The following is a 22,331-nucleotide window of genomic DNA, read 5'->3' on the forward strand; positions in this document are numbered from 1 at the left end:
GGGCGCACGCCATGCATCTCTTGGCATCTCCACAAGGTGGCGTACTGCACCGATTCTCTTCTTAATTTCTATAAGGGAGCGTTGAAGTGCTCAGGCTAATTGCATTGTGGTTATAAGCGCAGAAGACACACTTCTCCTCGCCCTGCTCTCAAGCTCGGAGTATGACGACAGCCACGTGCTTCGTGAGTTTGTCGCGTGGTGTGATGGAGCTGGGCCGCTATGAAATATCTCTAAAACGCTTTGAGATGGTGAGGGTGTCTGGCGATTTAGAACAAAAACGCTCCCACGCTGAAACCTGCGTATACTCACCACACGAGGGCCCACCGAGCAGAGGAGCGTAAATGTCGCAAGCCAAAAATATGGAGCGCTTCACGGATTTGCGTGTCATCCTTTCGCAGGGGCCATGCTAATCTTCTCTGTATCGATCCAATTTTAGTATATGTGCCGCCGTGGCGAGCACAAGACTGCTGGTCCGCTCGAGGTATCTGTACCCCTCGGGTTCCTGCGAGCTCTCGCCAAGGTGGTAGGGCCCAGCGAGCCAAGGCTGCAGTCAGTTAAGGAAACGAACGGCACTTGGATCATTCTACCGAGGGGAGCTGTCTGTTGATTTGTCTTGACCATCTGACACAATGCATCCTATTATTTTAGCAGAAGAACTTTCAAACAAATGCAGTGCCAGTCACGGGCTGGCCTTACGGCTTTTGGACTTTTCGACCGGCGGGCAGCAAAGGGTCAGGATAAGCGGACTCTGACCGGGCGCACGCCATGCATCTCTTGGCATCTCCACAAGGTGGCGTACTGTCACCGATTCTCTTCTTAATTTCTATAAGGGAGCATTGAAGTGCTCAGGCTAATTGCATTGTGGTTATAAGCGCAGAAGACACACTTTTCCTCGCCCTGCTCTCAAGCTCGGAGTATGACGACAGCCATGTGCTTCGTGAGTTTGTCGCGTGGTGTGATGGAGCTGGGCCGCTATGAAATATCTCTAAAACGCTTTGAGATGGTGAGGGTGTGTGGCGATTTAGAACAAAAACGCTCCCACGCTGAAACCTGCGTATACTTACCACACGAGGGCCCACCGAGCAGAGGAGCGCAATTGTCGCAAGCCAAAAATATGGAGCGCTTCACGGATTTGCGTGTCATCCTTTCGCAGGGGCCATGCTAATCTTCTCTGTATCGATCCAATTTTAGCATATGTGCCGCCGTGGCGAGCACAAGACTGCTGGTCCGCTCGAGGTATCTGTACACCTCGGGTTCCTGCGAGCTCTCGCCAAGGTGGTAGGGCCCAGCGAGCCAAGGCTGCAGTCAGTTAAGGAAACGAACGGCACTTGGATCATTCTACCGAGGGGAGCTGTCTGTTGATTTGTCTTGACCATCTGACACAATGCATCCTATTATTTTAGCAGAAGAACTTTCAAACAAATGCAGTGCCAGTCACGGGCTGGCCTTACGGCTTTTGGACTTTTCGACCGGCGGGCAGCAAAGGGTCAGGATAAGCGGACTCTGACCGGGCGCACGCCATGCATCTCTTGGCATCTCCACAAGGTGGCGTACTGTCACCGATTCTCTTCTTAATTTCTATAAGGGAGCATTGAAGTGCTCAGGCTAATTGCATTGTTGTTATAAGCGCAGAAGACACACTTTTCCTCGCCCTGCTCTCAAGCTCGGAGTATGACGACAGCCATGTGCTTCGTGAGTTTGTCGCGTGGTGTGATGGAGCTGGGCCGCTATGAAATATCTCTAAAACGCTTTGAGATGGTGAGGGTATCTGGCGATTTAGAACAAAAACGCTCCCACGCTGAAACCTGCGTATACTTACCACCGAGGGCCCACCGAGCAGAGGAGCGCAAATGTCGCAAGCCAAAAATATGGAGCGCTTCACTCATTTGCGTGTCATCCTTTCGCAGGGGCCATGCTAATCTTCTCTGTATCGATCCAATTTTAGTACATGTGCCGCCGTGGCGAGCACAAGACTGCTGGTCCGCTCGAGGTATCTGTACCCCTCGGGTTCCTGCGAGCTCTCGCCAAGGTGGTAGGGCCCAGCGAGCCAAGGCTGCAGTCAGTTAAGGAAACGAACGGCACTTGGATCATTCTACCGAGGGGAGCTGTCTGTTGATTTGTCTTGACCATCTGACACAATGCATCCTATTATTTTAGCAGAAGAACTTTCAAACAAATGCAGTGCCAGTCACGGGCTGGCCTTACGGCTTTTGGACTTTTTGACCAGCGGGCAGCAAAGGGTCAGGATAAGCGGACTCTGACCGGGTGCACGCCATGCATCTCTTGGCATCTCCACAAGGTGGCGTACTGTCACCGATTCTCTTCTTAATTTCTATAAGGGAGCGTTGAAGTGCTCAGGCTAATTGCCATGTGTTTATAAGCGCAGAAGACACACTTCTCCTCGCCCTGCTCTCAAGCTAGGAGTATGACGACAGCCATGTGCTTCGTGAGTTTGTCGCGTGGTGTGATGGAGCTGGGCCGCAATGAAATATCTCTAAAACGCTTTGAGATGGTGAGGGTGTCTGGCGATTTAGAACAAAAACGCTCCCACGCTGAAACCTGCGTATACTCACCACCATGGGCCCACCGAGCAGAGGAGCGTAAATGTCGCAAGCCAAAAATATGGAGCGCTTCACGGATTTGCGTGTCATCCTTTCGCAGGGGCCATGCTAATCTTCTCTGTATCGATCCAATTTTAGTATATGTGCCGCCGTGGCGAGCACAAGACTGCTGGTCCGCTCGAGGTATCTGTACCCCTCGGGTTCCTGCGAGCTCTCGCCAAGGTGGTGGGGCCCAGCGAGCCAAGGCTGCAGTCAGATAAGGAAACGAACGGCACTTGGATCATTCTACCGAGGGGAGCTGTCTGTTGATTTGTCTTGACCATCTGACACAATGCATCCTATTATTTTAGCAGAAGAACTTTCAAACAAATGCAATGCCAGTCACGGGCTGGCCTTGGCTTTTGGACTTTTCGACCGGCGGGCATCAAAGGGTCAGGATAAGCGGACTCTGACCGGGCGCACGCCATGCATCTCTTGGCATCTCCACAAGGTGGCGTACTGTCACCGATTCTCTTCTTAATTTCTATAAGGGAGCGTTGAAGTGCTCAGGCTAATTGCATTGTGGTTATAAGCGCAGAAGACACACTTCTCCTCGCCCTGCTCTCAAGCTCGGAGTATGACGACAGCCACGTGCTTCGTGAGTTTGTCGCGTGGTGTGATGGAGCTGGGCCGCTATGAAATATCTCTAAAACGCTTTGAGATGGTGAGGGTGTCTGGCGATTTAGAACAAAAACGCTCCCACGCTGAAACCTGCGTATACTTACCACACGAGGGCCCACCGAGCAGAGGAGCGTAATTGTCGCAAGCCAAAAATATGGAGCGCTTCACGGATTTGCGTGTCATCCTTTCGCAGGGGCCATGCTAATCTTCTCTGTATCGATCCAATTTTAGCATATGTGCCGCCGTGGCGAGCACAAGACTGCTGGTCCGCTCGAGGTATCTGTACCCCTCGGGTTCCTGCGAGCTCTCGCCAAGGTGGTAGGGCCCAGCGAGCCAAGGCTGCAGTCAGTTAAGGAAACGAACGGCACTTGGATCATTCTACCGAGGGGAGCTGTCTGTTGATTTGTCTTGACCATCTGACACAATGCATCCTATTATTTTAGCAGAAGAACTTTCAAACAAATGCAGTGCCAGTCACGGGCTGGCCTTACGGCTTTTGGACTTTTCGACCGGCGGGCAGCAAAGGGTCAGGATAAGCGGACTCTGACCGGGCGCACGCCATGCATCTCTTGGCATCTCCACAAGGTGGCGTACTGTCACCGATTCTCTTCTTAATTTCTATAAGGGAGCATTGAAGTGCTCAGGCTAATTGCATTGTGGTTATAAGCGCAGAAGACACACTTTTACTCGCCCTGCTCTCAAGCTCGGAGTATGACGACAGCCATGTGCTTCGTGAGTTTGTCGCGTGGTGTGATGGAGCTGGGCCGCTATGAAATATCTCTAAAACGCTTTGAGATGGTGAGGGTGTCTGGCGATTTAGAACAAAAACGCTCCCACGCTGAAACCTGCGTATACTTACCACCGAGGGCCCACCGAGCAGAGGAGCGCAAATGTCGCAAGCCAAAAATATAGAGCGCTTCACTCATTTGCGTGTCATCCTTTCGCAGGGGCCATGCTAATCTTCTCTGTATCGATCCAATTTTAGTACATGTGCCGCCGTGGCGAGCACAAGACTGCTGGTCCGCTCGAGGTATCTGTACCCCTCGGGTTCCTGCGAGCTCTCGCCAAGGTGGTAGGGCCCAGCGAGCCAAGGCTGCAGTCAGTTAAGGAAACGAACGGCACTTGGATCATTCTACCGAGGGGAGCTGTCTGTTGATTTGTCTTGACCATCTGACACAATGCATCCTATTATTTTAGCAGAAGAACTTTCAAACAAATGCAGTGCCAGTCACGGGCTGGCCTTACGGCTTTTGGACTTTTTGACCAGCGGGCAGCAAAGGGTCAGGATAAGCGGACTCTGACCGGGTGCACGCCATGCATCTCTTGGCATCTCCACAAGGTGGCGTACTGTCACCGATTCTCTTCTTAATTTCTATAAGGGAGCGTTGAAGTGCTCAAGCTAATTGCCATGTGTTTATAAGCGCAGAAGACACACTTCTCCTCGCCCTGCTCTCAAGCTAGGAGTATGACGACAGCCATGTGCTTCGTGAGTTTGTCGCGTGGTGTGATGGAGCTGGGCCGCAATGAAATATCTCTAAAACGCTTTGAGATGGTGAGGGTGTGTGGCGATTTAGAACAAAAACGCTCCCACGCTGAAACCTGCGTATACTTACCACACGAGGGCCCACCGAGCAGAGGAGCGCAATTGTCGCAAGCCAAAAATATGGAGCGCTTCACGGATTTGCGTGTCATCCTTTCGCAGGGGCCATGCTAATCTTCTCTGTATCGATCCAATTTTAGCATATGTGCCGCCGTGGCGAGCACAAGACTGCTGGCCCGCTCGAGGTATCTGTACCCCTCGGGTCCCTGCGAGCTCTCGCCAAGGTGGTAGGGCCCAGCGAGCCAAAGCTGCAGTCAGTTAAGGAAACGAACGGCACTTGAATCATTCTACCGAGGGGAGCTGTCTGTTGATTTGTCTTGACCATCTGACACAATGCATCTTATTATTTTAGCAGAAGAACTTTCAAACAAATGCAATGCCAGTCACGGGCTGGCCTTACGGCTTTTGGACTTTTTGACCGGCGGGCAGCAAAGGATCAGGATAAGCGGACTCTGACCGGGCGCACGCCATGCATCTCTTGGCATCTCCACAAGGTGGCGTACTGTCACCGATTCTCTTCTTAATTTCTATAAGGGAGCGTTGAAGTGCTCAGGCTAATTGCATTGTGGTTATAAGCGCAGAAGACACACTTCTCCTCGCCCTGCTCTCAAGCTCGGAGTATGACGACAGCCATGTGCTTCGTGAGTTTGTCGCGTGGTGTGATGGAGCTGGGCCGCAATGAAATATCTCTAAAACGCTTTGAGATGGTGAGGGTGTCTGGCGATTTAGAACAAAAACGCTCCCACGCTGAAACCTGCGTATACTTACCACACGAGGGCCCACCGAGCAGAGGAGCGCAATTGTCGCAAGCCAAAAATATGGAGCGCTTCACGGATTTGCGTGTCATCCTTTCGCAGGGGCCATGCTAATCTTCTCTGTATCGATCCAATTTTAGTATATGTGCCGCCGTGGCGAGCACAAGACTGCTGGTCCGCTCGAGGTATCTGTACCCCTCGGGTCCCTGCGAGCTCTCGCCAAGGTGGTAGGGCCCAGCGAGCCAAAGCTGCATTCAGTTAAGGAAACGAACGGCACTTGGATCATTCTACCGAGGGGAGCTGTCTGTTGATTTGTCTTGACCATCTGACACAATGCATCCTATTATTTTAGCAGAAGAACTTTCAAACAAATGTAATGCCAGTCACGGGCTGGCCTTGGCTTTTGGACTTTTCGACCGGCGGGCATCAAAGGGTCAGGATAAGCGGACTCTGACCGGGCGCACGCCATGCATCTCTTGGCATCTCCACAAGGTGGCGTACTGTCACCGATTCTCTTCTTAATTTCTATAAGGGAGCGTTGAAGTGCTCAGGCTAATTGCATTGTGGTTATAAGCGCAGAAGACACACTTCTCCTCGCCCTGCTCTCAAGCTCGGAGTATGACGACAGCCATGTGCTTCGTGAGTTTGTCGCGTGGTGTGATGGAGCTGGGCCGCAATGAAATATCTCTAAAACGCTTTGAGATGGTGAGGGTGTCTGGCGATTTAGAACAAAAACGCTCCCACGCTGAAACCTGCGTATACTTACCACACGAGGGCCCACCGAGCAGAGGAGCGCAATTGTCGCAAGCCAAAAATATGGAGCGCTTCACGGATTTGCGTGTCATCCTTTCGCAGGGGCCATGCTAATCTTCTCTGTATCGATCCAATTTTAGTATATGTGCCGCCGTGGCGAGCACAAGACTGCTGGTCCGCTCGAGGTATCTGTACCCCTCGGGTCCCTGCGAGCTCTCGCCAAGGTGGTAGGGCCCAGCGAGCCAAAGCTGCATTCAGTTAAGGAAACGAACGGCACTTGGATCATTCTACCGAGGGGAGCTGTCTGTTGATTTGTCTTGACCATCTGACACAATGCATCCTATTATTTTAGCAGAAGAACTTTCAAACAAATGTAATGCCAGTCACGGGCTGGCCTTGGCTTTTGGACTTTTCGACCGGCGGGCATCAAAGGGTCAGGATAAGCGGACTCTGACCGGGCGCACGCCATGCATCTCTTGGCATCTCCACAAGGTGGCGTACTGCACCGATTCTCTTCTTAATTTCTATAAGGGAGCGTTGAAGTGCTCAGGCTAATTGCATTGTGGTTATAAGCGCAGAAGACACACTTCTCCTCGCCCTGCTCTCAAGCTCGGAGTATGACGACAGCCACGTGCTTCGTGAGTTTGTCGCGTGGTGTGATGGAGCTGGGCCGCTATGAAATATCTCTAAAACGCTTTGAGATGGTGAGGGTGTCTGGCGATTTAGAACAAAAACGCTCCCACGCTGAAACCTGCGTATACTCACCACACGAGGGCCCACCGAGCAGAGGAGCGTAAATGTCGCAAGCCAAAAATATGGAGCGCTTCACGGATTTGCGTGTCATCCTTTCGCAGGGGCCATGCTAATCTTCTCTGTATCGATCCAATTTTAGTATATGTGCCGCCGTGGCGAGCACAAGACTGCTGGTCCGCTCGAGGTATCTGTACCCCTCGGGTTCCTGCGAGCTCTCGCCAAGGTGGTAGGGCCCAGCGAGCCAAGGCTGCAGTCAGTTAAGGAAACGAACGGCACTTGGATCATTCTACCGAGGGGAGCTGTCTGTTGATTTGTCTTGACCATCTGACACAATGCATCCTATTATTTTAGCAGAAGAACTTTCAAACAAATGCAGTGCCAGTCACGGGCTGGCCTTACGGCTTTTGGACTTTTCGACCGGCGGGCAGCAAAGGGTCAGGATAAGCGGACTCTGACCGGGCGCACGCCATGCATCTCTTGGCATCTCCACAAGGTGGCGTACTGTCACCGATTCTCTTCTTAATTTCTATAAGGGAGCATTGAAGTGCTCAGGCTAATTGCATTGTGGTTATAAGCGCAGAAGACACACTTTTCCTCGCCCTGCTCTCAAGCTCGGAGTATGACGACAGCCATGTGCTTCGTGAGTTTGTCGCGTGGTGTGATGGAGCTGGGCCGCTATGAAATATCTCTAAAACGCTTTGAGATGGTGAGGGTGTGTGGCGATTTAGAACAAAAACGCTCCCACGCTGAAACCTGCGTATACTTACCACACGAGGGCCCACCGAGCAGAGGAGCGCAATTGTCGCAAGCCAAAAATATGGAGCGCTTCACGGATTTGCGTGTCATCCTTTCGCAGGGGCCATGCTAATCTTCTCTGTATCGATCCAATTTTAGCATATGTGCCGCCGTGGCGAGCACAAGACTGCTGGTCCGCTCGAGGTATCTGTACACCTCGGGTTCCTGCGAGCTCTCGCCAAGGTGGTAGGGCCCAGCGAGCCAAGGCTGCAGTCAGTTAAGGAAACGAACGGCACTTGGATCATTCTACCGAGGGGAGCTGTCTGTTGATTTGTCTTGACCATCTGACACAATGCATCCTATTATTTTAGCAGAAGAACTTTCAAACAAATGCAGTGCCAGTCACGGGCTGGCCTTACGGCTTTTGGACTTTTCGACCGGCGGGCAGCAAAGGGTCAGGATAAGCGGACTCTGACCGGGCGCACGCCATGCATCTCTTGGCATCTCCACAAGGTGGCGTACTGTCACCGATTCTCTTCTTAATTTCTATAAGGGAGCATTGAAGTGCTCAGGCTAATTGCATTGTTGTTATAAGCGCAGAAGACACACTTTTCCTCGCCCTGCTCTCAAGCTCGGAGTATGACGACAGCCATGTGCTTCGTGAGTTTGTCGCGTGGTGTGATGGAGCTGGGCCGCTATGAAATATCTCTAAAACGCTTTGAGATGGTGAGGGTATCTGGCGATTTAGAACAAAAACGCTCCCACGCTGAAACCTGCGTATACTTACCACCGAGGGCCCACCGAGCAGAGGAGCGCAAATGTCGCAAGCCAAAAATATGGAGCGCTTCACTCATTTGCGTGTCATCCTTTCGCAGGGGCCATGCTAATCTTCTCTGTATCGATCCAATTTTAGTACATGTGCCGCCGTGGCGAGCACAAGACTGCTGGTCCGCTCGAGGTATCTGTACCCCTCGGGTTCCTGCGAGCTCTCGCCAAGGTGGTAGGGCCCAGCGAGCCAAGGCTGCAGTCAGTTAAGGAAACGAACGGCACTTGGATCATTCTACCGAGGGGAGCTGTCTGTTGATTTGTCTTGACCATCTGACACAATGCATCCTATTATTTTAGCAGAAGAACTTTCAAACAAATGCAGTGCCAGTCACGGGCTGGCCTTACGGCTTTTGGACTTTTTGACCAGCGGGCAGCAAAGGGTCAGGATAAGCGGACTCTGACCGGGTGCACGCCATGCATCTCTTGGCATCTCCACAAGGTGGCGTACTGTCACCGATTCTCTTCTTAATTTCTATAAGGGAGCGTTGAAGTGCTCAGGCTAATTGCCATGTGTTTATAAGCGCAGAAGACACACTTCTCCTCGCCCTGCTCTCAAGCTAGGAGTATGACGACAGCCATGTGCTTCGTGAGTTTGTCGCGTGGTGTGATGGAGCTGGGCCGCAATGAAATATCTCTAAAACGCTTTGAGATGGTGAGGGTGTCTGGCGATTTAGAACAAAAACGCTCCCACGCTGAAACCTGCGTATACTCACCACCATGGGCCCACCGAGCAGAGGAGCGTAAATGTCGCAAGCCAAAAATATGGAGCGCTTCACGGATTTGCGTGTCATCCTTTCGCAGGGGCCATGCTAATCTTCTCTGTATCGATCCAATTTTAGTATATGTGCCGCCGTGGCGAGCACAAGACTGCTGGTCCGCTCGAGGTATCTGTACCCCTCGGGTTCCTGCGAGCTCTCGCCAAGGTGGTGGGGCCCAGCGAGCCAAGGCTGCAGTCAGATAAGGAAACGAACGGCACTTGGATCATTCTACCGAGGGGAGCTGTCTGTTGATTTGTCTTGACCATCTGACACAATGCATCCTATTATTTTAGCAGAAGAACTTTCAAACAAATGCAATGCCAGTCACGGGCTGGCCTTGGCTTTTGGACTTTTCGACCGGCGGGCATCAAAGGGTCAGGATAAGCGGACTCTGACCGGGCGCACGCCATGCATCTCTTGGCATCTCCACAAGGTGGCGTACTGTCACCGATTCTCTTCTTAATTTCTATAAGGGAGCGTTGAAGTGCTCAGGCTAATTGCATTGTGGTTATAAGCGCAGAAGACACACTTCTCCTCGCCCTGCTCTCAAGCTCGGAGTATGACGACAGCCACGTGCTTCGTGAGTTTGTCGCGTGGTGTGATGGAGCTGGGCCGCTATGAAATATCTCTAAAACGCTTTGAGATGGTGAGGGTGTCTGGCGATTTAGAACAAAAACGCTCCCACGCTGAAACCTGCGTATACTTACCACACGAGGGCCCACCGAGCAGAGGAGCGTAATTGTCGCAAGCCAAAAATATGGAGCGCTTCACGGATTTGCGTGTCATCCTTTCGCAGGGGCCATGCTAATCTTCTCTGTATCGATCCAATTTTAGCATATGTGCCGCCGTGGCGAGCACAAGACTGCTGGTCCGCTCGAGGTATCTGTACCCCTCGGGTTCCTGCGAGCTCTCGCCAAGGTGGTAGGGCCCAGCGAGCCAAGGCTGCAGTCAGTTAAGGAAACGAACGGCACTTGGATCATTCTACCGAGGGGAGCTGTCTGTTGATTTGTCTTGACCATCTGACACAATGCATCCTATTATTTTAGCAGAAGAACTTTCAAACAAATGCAGTGCCAGTCACGGGCTGGCCTTACGGCTTTTGGACTTTTCGACCGGCGGGCAGCAAAGGGTCAGGATAAGCGGACTCTGACCGGGCGCACGCCATGCATCTCTTGGCATCTCCACAAGGTGGCGTACTGTCACCGATTCTCTTCTTAATTTCTATAAGGGAGCATTGAAGTGCTCAGGCTAATTGCATTGTGGTTATAAGCGCAGAAGACACACTTTTACTCGCCCTGCTCTCAAGCTCGGAGTATGACGACAGCCATGTGCTTCGTGAGTTTGTCGCGTGGTGTGATGGAGCTGGGCCGCTATGAAATATCTCTAAAACGCTTTGAGATGGTGAGGGTGTCTGGCGATTTAGAACAAAAACGCTCCCACGCTGAAACCTGCGTATACTTACCACCGAGGGCCCACCGAGCAGAGGAGCGCAAATGTCGCAAGCCAAAAATATAGAGCGCTTCACTCATTTGCGTGTCATCCTTTCGCAGGGGCCATGCTAATCTTCTCTGTATCGATCCAATTTTAGTACATGTGCCGCCGTGGCGAGCACAAGACTGCTGGTCCGCTCGAGGTATCTGTAGCCCTCGGGTTCCTGCGAGCTCTCGCCAAGGTGGTAGGGCCCAGCGAGCCAAGGCTGCAGTCAGTTAAGGAAACGAACGGCACTTGGATCATTCTACCGAGGGGAGCTGTCTGTTGATTTGTCTTGACCATCTGACACAATGCATCCTATTATTTTAGCAGAAGAACTTTCAAACAAATGCAGTGCCAGTCACGGGCTGGCCTTACGGCTTTTGGACTTTTTGACCAGCGGGCAGCAAAGGGTCAGGATAAGCGGACTCTGACCGGGTGCACGCCATGCATCTCTTGGCATCTCCACAAGGTGGCGTACTGTCACCGATTCTCTTCTTAATTTCTATAAGGGAGCGTTGAAGTGCTCAAGCTAATTGCCATGTGTTTATAAGCGCAGAAGACACACTTCTCCTCGCCCTGCTCTCAAGCTAGGAGTATGACGACAGCCATGTGCTTCGTGAGTTTGTCGCGTGGTGTGATGGAGCTGGGCCGCAATGAAATATCTCTAAAACGCTTTGAGATGGTGAGGGTGTGTGGCGATTTAGAACAAAAACGCTCCCACGCTGAAACCTGCGTATACTTACCACACGAGGGCCCACCGAGCAGAGGAGCGCAATTGTCGCAAGCCAAAAATATGGAGCGCTTCACGGATTTGCGTGTCATCCTTTCGCAGGGGCCATGCTAATCTTCTCTGTATCGATCCAATTTTAGCATATGTGCCGCCGTGGCGAGCACAAGACTGCTGGCCCGCTCGAGGTATCTGTACCCCTCGGGTCCCTGCGAGCTCTCGCCAAGGTGGTAGGGCCCAGCGAGCCAAAGCTGCAGTCAGTTAAGGAAACGAACGGCACTTGAATCATTCTACCGAGGGGAGCTGTCTGTTGATTTGTCTTGACCATCTGACACAATGCATCTTATTATTTTAGCAGAAGAACTTTCAAACAAATGCAATGCCAGTCACGGGCTGGCCTTACGGCTTTTGGACTTTTTGACCGGCGGGCAGCAAAGGATCAGGATAAGCGGACTCTGACCGGGCGCACGCCATGCATCTCTTGGCATCTCCACAAGGTGGCGTACTGTCACCGATTCTCTTCTTAATTTCTATAAGGGAGCGTTGAAGTGCTCAGGCTAATTGCATTGTGGTTATAAGCGCAGAAGACACACTTCTCCTCGCCCTGCTCTCAAGCTCGGAGTATGACGACAGCCATGTGCTTCGTGAGTTTGTCGCGTGGTGTGATGGAGCTGGGCCGCAATGAAATATCTCTAAAACGCTTTGAGATGGTGAGGGTGTCTGGCGATTTAGAACAAAAACGCTCCCACGCTGAAACCTGCGTATACTTACCACACGAGGGCCCACCGAGCAGAGGAGCGCAATTGTCGCAAGCCAAAAATATGGAGCGCTTCACGGATTTGCGTGTCATCCTTTCGCAGGGGCCATGCTAATCTTCTCTGTATCGATCCAATTTTAGTATATGTGCCGCCGTGGCGAGCACAAGACTGCTGGTCCGCTCGAGGTATCTGTACCCCTCGGGTCCCTGCGAGCTCTCGCCAAGGTGGTAGGGCCCAGCGAGCCAAAGCTGCATTCAGTTAAGGAAACGAACGGCACTTGGATCATTCTACCGAGGGGAGCTGTCTGTTGATTTGTCTTGACCATCTGACACAATGCATCCTATTATTTTAGCAGAAGAACTTTCAAACAAATGTAATGCCAGTCACGGGCTGGCCTTGGCTTTTGGACTTTTCGACCGGCGGGCATCAAAGGGTCAGGATAAGCGGACTCTGACCGGGCGCACGCCATGCATCTCTTGGCATCTCCACAAGGTGGCGTACTGTCACCGATTCTCTTCTTAATTTCTATAAGGGAGCGTTGAAGTGCTCAGGCTAATTGCATTGTGGTTATAAGCGCAGAAGACACACTTCTCCTCGCCCTGCTCTCAAGCTCGGAGTATGACGACAGCCATGTGCTTCGTGAGTTTGTCGCGTGGTGTGATGGAGCTGGGCCGCAATGAAATATCTCTAAAACGCTTTGAGATGGTGAGGGTGTCTGGCGATTTAGAACAAAAACGCTCCCACGCTGAAACCTGCGTATACTTACCACACGAGGGCCCACCGAGCAGAGGAGCGCAATTGTCGCAAGCCAAAAATATGGAGCGCTTCACGGATTTGCGTGTCATCCTTTCGCAGGGGCCATGCTAATCTTCTCTGTATCGATCCAATTTTAGTATATGTGCCGCCGTGGCGAGCACAAGACTGCTGGTCCGCTCGAGGTATCTGTACCCCTCGGGTCCCTGCGAGCTCTCGCCAAGGTGGTAGGGCCCAGCGAGCCAAAGCTGCATTCAGTTAAGGAAACGAACGGCACTTGGATCATTCTACCGAGGGGAGCTGTCTGTTGATTTGTCTTGACCATCTGACACAATGCATCCTATTATTTTAGCAGAAGAACTTTCAAACAAATGTAATGCCAGTCACGGGCTGGCCTTGGCTTTTGGACTTTTCGACCGGCGGGCATCAAAGGGTCAGGATAAGCGGACTCTGACCGGGCGCACGCCATGCATCTCTTGGCATCTCCACAAGGTGGCGTACTGTCACCGATTCTCTTCTTAATTTCTATAAGGGAGCGTTGAAGTGCTCAGGCTAATTGCATTGTGGTTATAAGCGCAGAAGACACACTTCTCCTCGCCCTGCTCTCAAGCTCGGAGTATGACGACAGCCATGTGCTTCGTGAGTTTGTCGCGTGGTGTGATGGAGCTGGGCCGCTATGAAATATCTCTAAAACGCTTTGAGATGGTGAGGGTGTCTGGCGATTTAGAACAAAAACGCTCCCACGCTGAAACCTTCGTATACTTACCACACGAGGGTCCACCGAGCAGAGGAGCGCAAATGTCGCAAGCCAAAAATATGGAGCGCTTCACGGATTTGCGTGTCATCCTTTCGCAGGGGCCATGCTAATCTTCTCTGTATCGATCCAATTTTAGTATATGTGCCGCCGTGGCGAGCACAAGACTGCTGGCCCGCTCGAGGTATCTGTACCCCTCGGGTCCCTGCGAGCTCTCGCCAAGGTGGTAGGGCCCAGCGAGCCAAAGCTGCAGTCAGTTAAGGAAACGAACGGCACTTGGATCATTCTACCGAGGGGAGCTGTCTGTTGATTTGTCTTGACCATCTGACACAATGCATCTTATTATTTTAGCAGAAGAACTTTCAAACAAATGCAATGCCAGTCACGGGCTGGCCTTACGGCTTTTGGACTTTTCGACCGGCGGGCATCAAAGGGTCAGGATAAGCGGACTCTGACCGGGCGCACGCCATGCATCTCTTGGCATCTCCACAAGGTGGCGTACTGTCACCGATTCTCTTCTTAATTTCTATAAGGGAGCGTTGAAGTGCTCAGGCTAATTGCATTGTGGTTATAAGCGCAGAAGACACACTTCTCCTCGCCCTGCTCTCAAGCTCGGAGTATGACGACAGCCATGTGCTTCGTGAGTTTGTCGCGTGGTGTGATGGAGCTGGGCCGCTATGAAATATCTCTAAAACGCTTTGAGATGGTGAGGGTGTCTGGCGATTTAGAACAAAAACGCTCCCACGCTGAAACCTGCGTATACTTACCACACGAGGGTCCACCGAGCAGAGGAGCGCAAATGTCGCAAGCCAAAAATATGGAGCGCTTCACGGATTTGCGTGTCATCCTTTCGCAGGGGCCATGCTAATCTTCTCTGTATCGATCCAATTTTAGTATATGTGCCGCCGTGGCGAGCACAAGACTGCTGGCCCGCTCGAGGTATCTGTACCCCTCGGGTCCCTGCGAGCTCTCGCCAAGGTGGTAGGGCCCAGCGAGCCAAAGCTGCAGTCAGTTAAGGAAACGAACGGCACTTGGATCATTCTACCGAGGGGAGCTGTCTGTTGATTTGTCTTGACCATCTGACACAATGCATCTTATTATTTTAGCAGAAGAACTTTCAAACAAATGCAATGCCAGTCACGGGCTGGCCTTACGGCTTTTGGACTTTTTGACCGGCGGGCAGCAAAGGATCAGGATAAGCGGCCTCTGACCGGGCGCACGCCATGCATCTCTTGGCATCTCCACAAGGTGGCGTACTGTCACCGATTCTCTTCTTAATTTCTATAAGGGAGCGTTGAAGTGCTCAGGCTAATTGCATTGTGGTTATAAGCGCAGAAGACACACTTCTCCTCGCCCTGCTCTCAAGCTCGGAGTATGACGACAGCCACGTGCTTCGTGAGTTTGTCGCGTGGTGTGATGGAGCTGGGCCGCTATGAAATATCTCTAAAACGCTTTGAGATGGTGAGGGTGTCTGGCGATTTAGAACAAAAACGCTCCCACGCTGAAACCTGCGTATACTTACCACACGAGGGCCCACCGAGCAGAGGAGCGCAATTGTCGCAAGCCAAAAATATGGAGCGCTTCACGGATTTGCGTGTCATCCTTTCGCAGGGGCCATGCTAATCTTCTCTGTATCGATCCAATTTTAGCATATGTGCCGCCGTGGCGAGCACAAGACTGCTGGTCCGCTCGAGGTATCTGTACCCCTCGGGTTCCTGCGAGCTCTCGCCAAGGTGGTAGGGCCCAGCGAGCCAAGGCTGCAGTCAGTTAAGGAAACGAACGGCACTTGGATCATTCTACCGAGGGGAGCTGTCTGTTGATTTGTCTTGACCATCTGACACAATGCATCCTATTATTTTAGCAGAAGAACTTTCAAACAAATGCAGTGCCAGTCACGGGCTGGCCTTACGGCTTTTGGACTTTTCGACCGGCGGGCAGCAAAGGGTCAGGATAAGCGGACTCTGACCGGGCGCACGCCATGCATCTCTTGGCATCTCCACAAGGTGGCGTACTGTCACCGATTCTCTTCTTAATTTCTATAAGGGAGCGTTGAAGTGCTCAGGCTAATTGCATTGTGGTTATAAGCGCAGAAGACACACTTCTCCTCGCCCTGCTCTCAAGCTCGGAGTATGACGACAGCCATGTGCTTCGTGAGTTTGTCGCGTGGTGTGATGGAGCTGGGCCGCTATGAAATATCTCTAAAACGCTTTGAGATGGTGAGGGTGTCTGGCGATTTAGAACAAAAACGCTCCCACGCTGAAACCTTCGTATACTTACCACACGAGGGTCCACCGAGCAGAGGAGCGCAAATGTCGCAAGCCAAAAATATGGAGCGCTTCACGGATTTGCGTGTCATCCTTTCGCAGGGGCCATGCTAATCTTCTCTGTATCGATCCAATTTTAGTATATGTGCCGCCGTGGCGAGCACAAGACTGCTGGCCCGCTCGAGGTATCTGTACCCCTCGGGTCCCTGCGAGCTCTCGCCAAGGTGGTAGGGCCCAGCGAGCCAAAGCTGCAGTCAGTTAAGGAAACGAACGGCACTTGGATCATTCTACCGAGGGGAGCTGTCTGTTGATTTGTCTTGACCATCTGACACAATGCATCTTATTATTTTAGCAGAAGAACTTTCAAACAAATGCAATGCCAGTCACGGGCTGGCCTTACGGCTTTTGGACTTTTCGACCGGCGGGCATCAAAGGGTCAGGATAAGCGGACTCTGACCGGGCGCACGCCATGCATCTCTTGGCATCTCCACAAGGTGGCGTACTGTCACCGATTCTCTTCTTAATTTCTATAAGGGAGCGTTGAAGTGCTCAGGCTAATTGCATTGTGGTTATAAGCGCAGAAGACACACTTCTCCTCGCCCTGCTCTCAAGCTCGGAGTATGACGACAGCCATGTGCTTCGTGAGTTTGTCGCGTGGTGTGATGGAGCTGGGCCGCTATGAAATATCTCTAAAACGCTTTGAGATGGTGAGGGTGTCTGGCGATTTAGAACAAAAACGCTCCCACGCTGAAACCTGCGTATACTTACCACACGAGGGTCCACCGAGCAGAGGAGCGCAAATGTCGCAAGCCAAAAATATGGAGCGCTTCACGGATTTGCGTGTCATCCTTTCGCAGGGGCCATGCTAATCTTCTCTGTATCGATCCAATTTTTGTATATGTGCCGCCGTGGCGAGCACAAGACTGCTGGCCCGCTCGAGGTATCTGTACCCCTCGGGTCCCTGCGAGCTCTCGCCAAGGTGGTAGGGCCCAGCGAGCCAAAGCTGCAGTCAGTTAAGGAAACGAACGGCACTTGGATCATTCTACCGAGGGGAGCTGTCTGTTGATTTGTCTTGACCATCTGACACAATGCATCTTATTATTTTAGCAGAAGAACTTTCAAACAAATGCAATGCCAGTCACGGGCTGGCCTTACGGCTTTTGGACTTTTTGACCGGCGGGCAGCAAAGGATCAGGATAAGCGGCCTCTGACCGGGCGCACGCCATGCATCTCTTGGCATCTCCACAAGGTGGCGTACTGTCACCGATTCTCTTCTTAATTTCTATAAGGGAGCGTTGAAGTGCTCAGGCTAATTGCATTGTGGTTATAAGCGCAGAAGACACACTTCTCCTCGCCCTGCTCTCAAGCTCGGAGTATGACGACAGCCACGTGCTTCGTGAGTTTGTCGCGTGGTGTGATGGAGCTGGGCCGCTATGAAATATCTCTAAAACGCTTTGAGATGGTGAGGGTGTCTGGCGATTTAGAACAAAAACGCTCCCACGCTGAAACCTGCGTATACTTACCACACGAGGGCCCACCGAGCAGAGGAGCGCAATTGTCGCAAGCCAAAAATATGGAGCGCTTCACGGATTTGCGTGTCATCCTTTCGCAGGGGCCATGCTAATCTTCTCTGTATCGATCCAATTTTAGCATATGTGCCGCCGTGGCGAGCACAAGACTGCTGGTCCGCTCGAGGTATCTGTACCCCTCGGGTTCCTGCGAGCTCTCGCCAAGGTGGTAGGGCCCAGCGAGCCAAGGCTGCAGTCAGTTAAGGAAACGAACGGCACTTGGATCATTCTACCGAGGGGAGCTGTCTGTTGATTTGTCTTGACCATCTGACACAATGCATCCTATTATTTTAGCAGAAGAACTTTCAAACAAATGCAGTGCCAGTCACGGGCTGGCCTTACGGCTTTTGGACTTTTCGACCGGCGGGCAGCAAAGGGTCAGGATAAGCGGACTCTGACCGGGCGCACGCCATGCATCTCTTGGCATCTCCACAAGGTGGCGTACTGTCACCGATTCTCTTCTTAATTTCTATAAGGGAGCGTTGAAGTGCTCAGGCTAATTGCATTGTGGTTATAAGCGCAGAAGACACACTTTTACTCGCCCTGCTCTCAAGCTCGGAGTATGACGACAGCCATGTGCTTCGTGAGTTTGTCGCGTGGTGTGATGGAGCTGGGCCGCTATGAAATATCTCTAAAACGCTTTGAGATGGTGAGGGTGTCTGGCGATTTAGAACAAAAACGCTCCCACGCTGAAACCTGCGTATACTCACCACCATGGGCCCACCGAGCAGAGGAGCGTAAATGTCGCAAGCCAAAAATATGGAGCGCTTCACGGATTTGCGTGTCATCCTTTCGCAGGGGCCATGCTAATCTTCTCTGTATCGATCCAATTTTAGTATATGTGCCGCCGTGGCGAGCACAAGACTGCTGGTCCGCTCGAGGTATCTGTACCCCTCGGGTTCCTGCGAGCTCTCGCCAAGGTGGTAGGGCCCAGCGAGCCAAGGCGGCAGTCAGATAAGGAAACGAACGGCACTTGGATCATTCTACCGAGGGGAGCTGTCTGTTGATTTGTCTTGACCATCTGACACAATGCATCCTATTATTTTAGCAGAAGAACTTTCAAACAAATGCAGTGCCAGTCACGGGCTGGCCTTACGGCTTTTGGACTTTTCGACCGGCGGGCAGCAAAGGGTCAGGATAAGCGGACTCTGACCGGGTGCACGCCATGCATCTCTTGGCATCTCCACAAGGTGGCGTACTGTCACCGATTCTCTTCTTAATTTCTATAAGGGAGCGTTGAAGTGCTCAGGCTAATTGCCATGTGTTTATAAGCGCAGAAGACACACTTCTCCTCGCCCTGCTCTCAAGCTAGGAGTATGACGACAGCCATGTGCTTCGTGAGTTTGTCGCGTGGTGTGATGGAGCTGGGCTGCAATGAAATATCTCTAAAACGCTTTGAGATGGTGAGGGTGTGTGGCGATTTAGAACAAAAACGCTCCCACTCTGAAACCTGCGTATACTTACCACACGAGGGCCCACCGAGCAGAGGAGCGCAATTGTCGCAAGCCAAAAATATGGAGCGCTTCACGGATTTGCGTGTCATCCTTTCGCAGGGGCCATGCTAATCTTCTCTGTATCGATCCAATTTTAGTATATGTGCCGCCGTGGCGAGCACAAGACTGCTGGTCCGCTCGAGGTATCTGTACCCCTCGGGTCCCTGCGAGCTCTCGCCAAGGTGGTAGGGCCCAGCAAGCCAAAGCTGCAGTCAGTTAAGGAAACGAACGGCACTTGGATCATTCTACCGAGGGGAGCTGTCTGTTGATTTGTCTTGACCATCTGACACAATGCATCCTATTATTTTAGCAGAAGAACTTTCAAACAAATGCAATGCCAGTCACGGGCTGGCCTTGGCTTTTGGACTTTTCGACCGGCGGGCATCAAAGGGTCAGGATAAGCGGACTCTGACCGGGCGCACGCCATGCATCTCTTGGCATCTCCACAAGGTGGCATACTGTCACCGATTCTCTTCTTAATTTCTATAAGGGAGCGTTGAAGTGCTCAGGCTAATTGCATTGTGGTTATAAGCGCAGAAGACACACTTCTCCTCGCCCTGCTCTCAAGCTAGGAGTATGACGACAGCCATGTGCTTCGTGAGTTTGTCGCGTGGTGTGATGGAGCTGGGCTGCAATGAAATATCTCTAAAACGCTTTGAGATGGTGAGGGTGTGTGGCGATTTAGAACAAAAACGCTCCCACTCTGAAACCTGCGTATACTTACCACACGAGGGCCCACCGAGCAGAGGAGCGCAATTGTCGCAAGCCAAAAATATGGAGCGCTTCACGGATTTGCGTGTCATCCTTTCGCAGGGGCCATGCTAATCTTCTCTGTATCGATCCAATTTTAGTATATGTGCCGCCGTGGCGAGCACAAGACTGCTGGTCCGCTCGAGGTATCTGTACCCCTCGGGTCCCTGCGAGCTCTCGCCAAGGTGGTAGGGCCCAGCGAGCCAAAGCTGCAGTCAGTTAAGGAAACGAACGGCACTTGGATCATTCTACCGAGGGGAGCTGTCTGTTGATTTGTCTTGACCATCTGACACAATGCATCCTATTATTTTAGCAGAAGAACTTTCAAACAAATGCAATGCCAGTCACGGGCTGGCCTTGGCTTTTGGACTTTTCGACCGGCGGGCATCAAAGGGTCAGGATAAGCGGACTCTGACCGGGCGCACGCCATGCATCTCTTGGCATCTCCACAAGGTGGCGTACTGTCACCGATTCTCTTCTTAATTTCTATAAGGGAGCGTTGAAGTGCTCAGGCTAATTGCATTGTGGTTATAAGCGCAGAAGACACACTTCTCCTCGCCCTGCTCTCAAGCTCAGAGTATGACGACAGCCATGTGCTTCGTGAGTTTGTCGCGTGGTGTGATGGAGCTGGGCCGCAATGAAATATCTCTAAAACGCTTTGAGATGGTGAGGGTGTCTGGCGATTTAGAACAAAAACGCTCCCACGCTGAAACCTGCGTATACTCACCACCATGGGCCCACCGAGCAGAGGAGCGTAAATGTCGCAAGCCAAAAATATGGAGCGCTTCACGGATTTGCGTGTCATCCTTTCGCAGGGGCCATGCTAATCTTCTCTGTATCGATCCAATTTTAGTATATGTGCCGCCGTGGCGAGCACAAGACTGCTGGTCCGCTCGAGGTATCTGTACCCCTCGGGTTCCTGCGAGCTCTCGCCAAGGTGGTGGGGCCCAGCGAGCCAAGGCTGCAGTCAGATAAGGAAACGAACGGCACTTGGATCATTCTACCGAGGGGAGCTGTCTGTTGATTTGTCTTGACCATCTGACACAATGCATCCTATTATTTTAGCAGAAGAACTTTCAAACAAATGCAATGCCAGTCACGGGCTGGCCTTGGCTTTTGGACTTTTCGACCGGCGGGCATCAAAGGGTCAGGATAAGCGGACTCTGACCGGGCGCACGCCATGCATCTCTTGGCATCTCCACAAGGTGGCGTACTGCACCGATTCTCTTCTTAATTTCTATAAGGGAGCGTTGAAGTGCTCAGGCTAATTGCATTGTGGTTATAAGCGCAGAAGACACACTTCTCCTCGCCCTGCTCTCAAGCTCGGAGTATGACGACAGCCACGTGCTTCGTGAGTTTGTCGCGTGGTGTGATGGAGCTGGGCCGCTATGAAATATCTCTAAAACGCTTTGAGATGGTGAGGGTGTCTGGCGATTTAGAACAAAAACGCTCCCACGCTGAAACCTGCGTATACTCACCACACGAGGGCCCACCGAGCAGAGGAGCGTAAATGTCGCAAGCCAAAAATATGGAGCGCTTCACGGATTTGCGTGTCATCCTTTCGCAGGGGCCATGCTAATCTTCTCTGTATCGATCCAATTTTAGTATATGTGCCGCCGTGGCGAGCACAAGACTGCTGGTCCGCTCGAGGTATCTGTACCCCTCGGGTTCCTGCGAGCTCTCGCCAAGGTGGTAGGGCCCAGCGAGCCAAGGCTGCAGTCAGTTAAGGAAACGAACGGCACTTGGATCATTCTACCGAGGGGAGCTGTCTGTTGATTTGTCTTGACCATCTGACACAATGCATCCTATTATTTTAGCAGAAGAACTTTCAAACAAATGCAGTGCCAGTCACGGGCTGGCCTTACGGCTTTTGGACTTTTCGACCGGCGGGCAGCAAAGGGTCAGGATAAGCGGACTCTGACCGGGCGCACGCCATGCATCTCTTGGCATCTCCACAAGGTGGCGTACTGTCACCGATTCTCTTCTTAATTTCTATAAGGGAGCATTGAAGTGCTCAGGCTAATTGCATTGTGGTTATAAGCGAAAAGACACACTTTTCCTCGCCCTGCTCTCAAGCTCGGAGTATGACGACAGCCATGTGCTTCGTGAGTTTGTCGCGTGGTGTGATGGAGCTGGGCCGCTATGAAATATCTCTAAAACGCTTTGAGATGGTGAGGGTATCTGGCGATTTAGAACAAAAACGCTCCCACGCTGAAACCTGCGTATACTTACCACCGAGGGCCCACCGAGCAGAGGAGCGCAAATGTCGCAAGCCAAAAATATGGAGCGCTTCACTCATTTGCGTGTCATCCTTTCGCAGGGGCCATGCTAATCTTCTCTGTATCGATCCAATTTTAGTACATGTGCCGCCGTGGCGAGCACAAGACT

At 51.9% G+C, this 22,331-nt stretch overlaps 30 non-coding genes across 30 annotated transcripts; all 30 read right to left on the reverse strand.

The window, feature by feature from the left end:
- Positions 1 to 353: 353 nt before the first annotated feature.
- On the reverse strand, positions 354 to 460 carry LOC141285800 (U6 spliceosomal RNA). The gene has a single exon (XR_012338925.1). It is a non-coding gene; the product is annotated as a U6 spliceosomal RNA (small nuclear RNA).
- A 648-nt stretch (positions 461 to 1,108) lies between these two features.
- Positions 1,109 to 1,215, reverse strand: LOC141285754 (U6 spliceosomal RNA). The gene has a single exon (XR_012338879.1). It is a non-coding gene; the product is annotated as a U6 spliceosomal RNA (small nuclear RNA).
- Positions 1,216 to 1,862: 647 nt separating this feature from the next.
- Positions 1,863 to 1,969, reverse strand: LOC141286096 (U6 spliceosomal RNA). Its single transcript, XR_012339220.1, has one exon. It is a non-coding gene; the product is annotated as a U6 spliceosomal RNA (small nuclear RNA).
- A 647-nt stretch (positions 1,970 to 2,616) lies between these two features.
- LOC141285802 (U6 spliceosomal RNA) lies at positions 2,617 to 2,723 on the reverse strand. Its single transcript, XR_012338926.1, has one exon. It is a non-coding gene; the product is annotated as a U6 spliceosomal RNA (small nuclear RNA).
- A 646-nt stretch (positions 2,724 to 3,369) lies between these two features.
- Positions 3,370 to 3,476, reverse strand: LOC141285755 (U6 spliceosomal RNA). The gene has a single exon (XR_012338880.1). It is a non-coding gene; the product is annotated as a U6 spliceosomal RNA (small nuclear RNA).
- Positions 3,477 to 4,123: 647 nt separating this feature from the next.
- Positions 4,124 to 4,230, reverse strand: LOC141285509 (U6 spliceosomal RNA). The gene has a single exon (XR_012338638.1). It is a non-coding gene; the product is annotated as a U6 spliceosomal RNA (small nuclear RNA).
- Positions 4,231 to 4,878: 648 nt separating this feature from the next.
- On the reverse strand, positions 4,879 to 4,985 carry LOC141285756 (U6 spliceosomal RNA). The gene has a single exon (XR_012338881.1). It is a non-coding gene; the product is annotated as a U6 spliceosomal RNA (small nuclear RNA).
- Positions 4,986 to 5,633: 648 nt separating this feature from the next.
- On the reverse strand, positions 5,634 to 5,740 carry LOC141285803 (U6 spliceosomal RNA). The gene has a single exon (XR_012338927.1). It is a non-coding gene; the product is annotated as a U6 spliceosomal RNA (small nuclear RNA).
- A 646-nt stretch (positions 5,741 to 6,386) lies between these two features.
- LOC141285804 (U6 spliceosomal RNA) lies at positions 6,387 to 6,493 on the reverse strand. Its single transcript, XR_012338928.1, has one exon. It is a non-coding gene; the product is annotated as a U6 spliceosomal RNA (small nuclear RNA).
- A 645-nt stretch (positions 6,494 to 7,138) lies between these two features.
- On the reverse strand, positions 7,139 to 7,245 carry LOC141285805 (U6 spliceosomal RNA). The gene has a single exon (XR_012338929.1). It is a non-coding gene; the product is annotated as a U6 spliceosomal RNA (small nuclear RNA).
- Positions 7,246 to 7,893: 648 nt separating this feature from the next.
- On the reverse strand, positions 7,894 to 8,000 carry LOC141285758 (U6 spliceosomal RNA). The gene has a single exon (XR_012338882.1). It is a non-coding gene; the product is annotated as a U6 spliceosomal RNA (small nuclear RNA).
- A 647-nt stretch (positions 8,001 to 8,647) lies between these two features.
- LOC141286097 (U6 spliceosomal RNA) lies at positions 8,648 to 8,754 on the reverse strand. The gene has a single exon (XR_012339221.1). It is a non-coding gene; the product is annotated as a U6 spliceosomal RNA (small nuclear RNA).
- Positions 8,755 to 9,401: 647 nt separating this feature from the next.
- Positions 9,402 to 9,508, reverse strand: LOC141285806 (U6 spliceosomal RNA). The gene has a single exon (XR_012338931.1). It is a non-coding gene; the product is annotated as a U6 spliceosomal RNA (small nuclear RNA).
- A 646-nt stretch (positions 9,509 to 10,154) lies between these two features.
- LOC141285759 (U6 spliceosomal RNA) lies at positions 10,155 to 10,261 on the reverse strand. The gene has a single exon (XR_012338883.1). It is a non-coding gene; the product is annotated as a U6 spliceosomal RNA (small nuclear RNA).
- A 647-nt stretch (positions 10,262 to 10,908) lies between these two features.
- Positions 10,909 to 11,015, reverse strand: LOC141285510 (U6 spliceosomal RNA). The gene has a single exon (XR_012338639.1). It is a non-coding gene; the product is annotated as a U6 spliceosomal RNA (small nuclear RNA).
- A 648-nt stretch (positions 11,016 to 11,663) lies between these two features.
- On the reverse strand, positions 11,664 to 11,770 carry LOC141285760 (U6 spliceosomal RNA). The gene has a single exon (XR_012338884.1). It is a non-coding gene; the product is annotated as a U6 spliceosomal RNA (small nuclear RNA).
- A 648-nt stretch (positions 11,771 to 12,418) lies between these two features.
- LOC141285807 (U6 spliceosomal RNA) lies at positions 12,419 to 12,525 on the reverse strand. The gene has a single exon (XR_012338932.1). It is a non-coding gene; the product is annotated as a U6 spliceosomal RNA (small nuclear RNA).
- Positions 12,526 to 13,171: 646 nt separating this feature from the next.
- Positions 13,172 to 13,278, reverse strand: LOC141285808 (U6 spliceosomal RNA). The gene has a single exon (XR_012338933.1). It is a non-coding gene; the product is annotated as a U6 spliceosomal RNA (small nuclear RNA).
- Positions 13,279 to 13,924: 646 nt separating this feature from the next.
- On the reverse strand, positions 13,925 to 14,031 carry LOC141285810 (U6 spliceosomal RNA). The gene has a single exon (XR_012338935.1). It is a non-coding gene; the product is annotated as a U6 spliceosomal RNA (small nuclear RNA).
- A 648-nt stretch (positions 14,032 to 14,679) lies between these two features.
- LOC141285811 (U6 spliceosomal RNA) lies at positions 14,680 to 14,786 on the reverse strand. The gene has a single exon (XR_012338936.1). It is a non-coding gene; the product is annotated as a U6 spliceosomal RNA (small nuclear RNA).
- A 648-nt stretch (positions 14,787 to 15,434) lies between these two features.
- On the reverse strand, positions 15,435 to 15,541 carry LOC141285762 (U6 spliceosomal RNA). Its single transcript, XR_012338887.1, has one exon. It is a non-coding gene; the product is annotated as a U6 spliceosomal RNA (small nuclear RNA).
- Positions 15,542 to 16,189: 648 nt separating this feature from the next.
- Positions 16,190 to 16,296, reverse strand: LOC141285813 (U6 spliceosomal RNA). The gene has a single exon (XR_012338937.1). It is a non-coding gene; the product is annotated as a U6 spliceosomal RNA (small nuclear RNA).
- A 648-nt stretch (positions 16,297 to 16,944) lies between these two features.
- LOC141286093 (U6 spliceosomal RNA) lies at positions 16,945 to 17,051 on the reverse strand. Its single transcript, XR_012339217.1, has one exon. It is a non-coding gene; the product is annotated as a U6 spliceosomal RNA (small nuclear RNA).
- Positions 17,052 to 17,699: 648 nt separating this feature from the next.
- LOC141285763 (U6 spliceosomal RNA) lies at positions 17,700 to 17,806 on the reverse strand. Its single transcript, XR_012338888.1, has one exon. It is a non-coding gene; the product is annotated as a U6 spliceosomal RNA (small nuclear RNA).
- A 647-nt stretch (positions 17,807 to 18,453) lies between these two features.
- LOC141285814 (U6 spliceosomal RNA) lies at positions 18,454 to 18,560 on the reverse strand. Its single transcript, XR_012338938.1, has one exon. It is a non-coding gene; the product is annotated as a U6 spliceosomal RNA (small nuclear RNA).
- A 648-nt stretch (positions 18,561 to 19,208) lies between these two features.
- Positions 19,209 to 19,315, reverse strand: LOC141285815 (U6 spliceosomal RNA). Its single transcript, XR_012338939.1, has one exon. It is a non-coding gene; the product is annotated as a U6 spliceosomal RNA (small nuclear RNA).
- A 646-nt stretch (positions 19,316 to 19,961) lies between these two features.
- LOC141285816 (U6 spliceosomal RNA) lies at positions 19,962 to 20,068 on the reverse strand. Its single transcript, XR_012338940.1, has one exon. It is a non-coding gene; the product is annotated as a U6 spliceosomal RNA (small nuclear RNA).
- Positions 20,069 to 20,713: 645 nt separating this feature from the next.
- On the reverse strand, positions 20,714 to 20,820 carry LOC141285817 (U6 spliceosomal RNA). Its single transcript, XR_012338942.1, has one exon. It is a non-coding gene; the product is annotated as a U6 spliceosomal RNA (small nuclear RNA).
- A 645-nt stretch (positions 20,821 to 21,465) lies between these two features.
- On the reverse strand, positions 21,466 to 21,572 carry LOC141285818 (U6 spliceosomal RNA). The gene has a single exon (XR_012338943.1). It is a non-coding gene; the product is annotated as a U6 spliceosomal RNA (small nuclear RNA).
- A 646-nt stretch (positions 21,573 to 22,218) lies between these two features.
- On the reverse strand, positions 22,219 to 22,325 carry LOC141286098 (U6 spliceosomal RNA). The gene has a single exon (XR_012339222.1). It is a non-coding gene; the product is annotated as a U6 spliceosomal RNA (small nuclear RNA).
- Positions 22,326 to 22,331: the final 6 nt, after the last annotated feature.

Source organism: Garra rufa, chromosome 14, assembly GCF_049309525.1.
Source record: "Garra rufa chromosome 14, GarRuf1.0, whole genome shotgun sequence".
Classification (NCBI taxonomy): domain Eukaryota; kingdom Metazoa; phylum Chordata; class Actinopteri; order Cypriniformes; family Cyprinidae; genus Garra; species Garra rufa.